Source organism: Hippocampus bargibanti, linkage group LG01 (genome assembly GCF_051943395.1).
Source record: "Hippocampus bargibanti isolate YZ-2025 linkage group LG01, ASM5194339v1, whole genome shotgun sequence".
Classification (NCBI taxonomy): domain Eukaryota; kingdom Metazoa; phylum Chordata; class Actinopteri; order Syngnathiformes; family Syngnathidae; genus Hippocampus; species Hippocampus bargibanti.
Genome location: NC_142734.1, coordinates 13,612,141 through 13,616,362, shown reverse-complemented (window position 1 = coordinate 13,616,362; position 4,222 = coordinate 13,612,141). Strand labels below are relative to the sequence as shown.

General features: G+C 49.2%; 1 protein-coding gene across 3 annotated transcripts in view; it reads right to left on the bottom strand.

Moving 5' to 3' along the window:
- Positions 1-3,967, bottom strand: part of LOC148903199 (uncharacterized) — a 31,751-nt gene extending 27,784 nt beyond the window's left edge. For 2 of the 3 annotated variants that reach the window (XM_088997792.1, XM_088997818.1), the window contains exon 1: positions 1,611-3,967. The gene's annotated coding sequence lies outside the window, so the exon portion shown is untranslated. The remainder of the gene's footprint in view (positions 1-1,610) is intronic. The other variant, XM_088997809.1, reaches the window with a different exon arrangement.
- Between the last annotated feature and the right edge of the window lie 255 nt (positions 3,968-4,222).

The following is a 4,222-nucleotide window of genomic DNA, read 5'->3' as shown; positions in this document are numbered from 1 at the left end:
CATGGGACGTAACACTGGACCATAACTGAAGTGGCTGATCTCAAGAAGTTCTATCAGTGGCTAGAGAGGGCTGACCTAAAGGACAGCACAAAGGCACTCATCCTGGCTGCTCAAGAGCAGGCCCTGAACACCAGAGCCATAGAAGCACTGATATCCTACACCAGGCAAGACCCAAGGTGTAGGTTGTGCAAAAAGGCACCTGAGACAATCCAACACATAACTGCAGGGTGTAAGATGCAGGAAGGGAAAGCCTACATGGAGCGCCATAACCAGGTGGCTGGTATCGTCTACCGAAACATCTGTGCGGAGTATGGACTGGAACCCCCAAGTTCAAAATGGGAAACACCTCCCAAGGTGGTAGAGAATGACCGAGCAAAGATACTGTGGGACTTCCAGATACAGACCAACAAGATGGTAATGGCCAACCAACCAGATATCGTGGTCATAGATAAAGGGCAAAGGAAAGCTGTTGTCGTGGATGTAGCGGTCCCGAGTGATGGAAACATCAGAAAGAAGGAACATGAGAAACTCGAGAAATACCAAGGGCTCAGAGAGGAGCTGGAGAGAGCCTGGAAGATAAAGGTGACAGTCGTGCCTGTGGTGGTCGGAGCACTCGGGGCCAAACTAGACGAGTGGTTGCAACAGATCCCAGGAACAACATCGGATATCTCGGTCCAGAAAAGCGCATTGCTGGGAACAGCACGGATACTGCGCAGAACCCTCAAGCTTCCTGGCCTCTCGTAGAGGACCCGAGCTAAAATGTGGGACAGACACCACCCAAGGGTGGGTGAGACGAGGATTTATTTAGTTTTTTATATATACAGTGATACCTTGGCTTACGAACATCTTGGCTAACGAACTTTTCGGCTTACGAACATTAAATTCACGAGAATTTAATCTTGGCATACAAACTATATTTCGGGATACACATGGAGCGCAACAATGAGTGATGTGTCGTTCGTGAACGAGCCCGTTCTCCAAACAAGGAAATGGCAGCAGCCTTTTTTTTTTGTCCTCTATTCCCCGCCCCCAGTCTTTGGTTAAAGCCGCACATGATTGGTCAAGAACGCAGCAGTGAGGGGGGGGGGGGTTACAGTAACACAGAGCTGCAAATTAAAATAGATAGGCAGACGACAGAGAGTGAGAAAAACGATGGAAAACAGTGAAATTTGGACTCGTTTCAACTTTATTGATAGTTCAAAGGCAGAGTGTAGCCTGCAAGGTTAAAATATCCCATCCATCGGGCTCCACAAATAACTCGCACAAGCCATCTTTACACTTATAAACATCGAGCAAGACTGCAATCTGATGGAATCTAAGTGGTGCGTTTAGTGTGTGTGTGTGTGTGTGTGTGTGTGTGTGTGTGTGTGTGTGTGTGTGTGTGTGTGTGTGTGTGTGTGTGTGTGTGTGTGTGTGTGTGTGTGTGTGTGTGTGTGTGTGTGTGTGTGTGTGTGTGTGTGTGTGTGTGTGTGTGTGTTGATTGGAATCGGATGTTTTTACTGTTTCAAATGTATCCAAAACAAAAATATTTCAATGTGGAAAATTATGTCTTATCTGCGTGCTGGATTGCATTTCTTGTTTGGGTGCCTGTGTGTTGGAGAAATACTCACGAGTGATGATGATGATTCATCTCAGCACCGTGGCGGAAGCGCTTCTCTGCGGTATGCCCACCTCCATATTGATGAAGAAAATAAAGAAGAAAACGAAAAAGACGGCCACCACCAACATCATCCTCAACAACGCATGACAGACATGCTGCGGCGGACGGTCCCAAGATCCTTTCGCTCAAGGTGCAAGATATTTCTCTCTGTCTCTCTCTCTATTTCTTTTCCTCTTTCTCTCTCTCTCTGACTCTCTCTCTCTCTCTCTCTCTCGCTCTCTCTCTCGCTCTCTCGCTCTCTCTCTCGCTCTCTCGCTCTCTCTCGCTCTCTCTCTCTCTCTCTTGGTCTCTCTCGCTCTCCACCCCCGTGCAAAGATGCTCTGCAGAGGAGCTGAAGATTCCACACTGACCGATAATGATGATGTTTTCTGTCCCTGCCACAGTACTGAATCGGCCCTCATAAAAATCACGAATGATCTTCTCTTGGCAGCAGATGCCGGTTCACTCTCCATTCTCATCCTTCTCGACCTGACCGCAGCTTTTGACACCATTTACCACCCCATTCTGCTCAACAGACTTTCCACCCTAGGCATCACGCACACCCCACTTCGCTGGTTTCACTCCTATCTATCTGGCCGCTCACAGTTTATCCAAATTAACTCCTTCACCTCATGGTCCTCTCCTGTGTCGTCTGGTGTGCCTCAAGGGTCTGTCCCAGGGCCCCTTCTCTTTATTACCTACCTTCTTCCTCTTGGCAATATTTTCCGCAAATTTGGTATTCACTTTCACTACTTCACGGACACTCGCTTCACTTCCACCTTCATCCCTTTCACTTTGCCTAAATCTTGGTTTTCCCATAACTTTCTCAAGCTTAACAGTGAAAAAACTGAACTGCTCCTTGTCGGTACCAAATCCACCCTACACAAAGCACACATTTTCTCTCTCACCATTGACACTGTCCCTATCCCATCAGGTCAAGAGCGTGGGTGTCATCCTCGATAGGTCACTGTCTTTTCACTCCCATATAAATAACATAACTCGGTCTGCATATTTCCACCTCCATGATATCAATCGTCTCCGTCCCCCTCTCACCCCTCACACCGCTATCCTTATCCACAGCCTCGTCACCTCCCACATCGACTATTGTAACTCACTCCTTTTTGGTGTCAATAAAAATTTCTCCATAAACTCCAACTCGCCCAAAATTTCTCAGCCCAGATCATCACTAAAACCCCCTCCTTTCACCACATCACTCCTGTCCTCCAGCAGCTCCACTGACTCCCTGTTAAATTTCGTAGTGAATTCAAAATACTTCTGTTTACATTCAAAGCCATCCATAACCTTGCCCCCCATCTGTCTGACCTGCTTCAAATCTCCGTTCCATCTCGGTCCCTCAGATCCTCATCCTCTCTTCACCTCTATGTGCCTTCTGCCCTTCTCACCACGATGGGAGGCAGAGCTTCCAGCCGCTCTGTTCCCAAACTCTGGAATTCACTTCCACCCAACATCCGTAATATTGACTCCCTCCCTACTTTCAAATCGTACTTCAAAACCCCTCTGTTTAAAATTGCATTCATGGTTTAGTTCAATCAGCTATTTTATTATTTATCATTTTATTTATGGTTTTATTGTTTTGTGTGTTGTTTTTTGATTGTAAAGTGTCCTTGAGTGTTCTGAAAGACTCTTGGAATTAAATGTATTATTATTGTAATGCCCCTCGGCGTGATAAAGGATGCGCACCGTCGTTGGCACAGCTGGTCAGGCTTTTATTAAGCAAACGTTGCAGTTAGCACAATCATACCCGAGTTGTTGTTACGCCACAACTCACGCGCAGTCCTGCTCTCTTGCTCTCTCGCGGACTTCTCCTTCAGGTCCTCCCTTCTCTCCGTGACGTAATCTCTCCCGACTAGCCCAGCCCGCAAACATGCAACTCACAAGCCCCGGACGTTACACTCCCCTCCCCTTTATGAAACCCTCGCCTCGATGGGTCAACAAAAAAATCCTCCAGCCGTAGCTGTTGTGGCCCTTGTGTCCGTCTCTGCGGTCGACCTGGCTCTGAGTCAATTCTGCCTCGCGCTGGCTCACCCGGGACACGACTGGTGGAAGGCGGATCCCCCGCCTGGAAGTTCCGCCCCTCGCGCCACACGTCACAATCTCGCTTTCGACGCGCACCGGCTTTCTGCAGCCGACCCCGCCGTCTGTGTGAAAACGCCTCAAGTGGTGCGTGCGACTGGGCTTGAAGTCTCTTGCCGGCCACACACTCCTCACAGCGCCGGCAGAAGTCATCCACGTCGTGTCGATGGTGTCCCCATTAGAACACTTGGCGGAGCCGTCGGAGAGTCTTTGCGCAGCCAAGGTGTCCTGAGCCAGTGCCCTTATGACAGGCTCTCAGCACAGTCTCTCAAAGAGCTTTCGGCACGACCACCTGCCATCTCTCTTCCCCAGCAGCAGGTTCTCTCCAAGCATGCTGCAGCACAGCATCCTTTATGCGTAGCACAGCAAACTTGCTCCAAAGGCCTTTGGAAGCAGCAGAGAGTCCCATCACGTCTCTCCAGGGTGGCCTCCTGCCACTCTGGACCCACTGCCGCACTGGGTTGAGGTCGTGGTCCGCTTCTTGCTTTG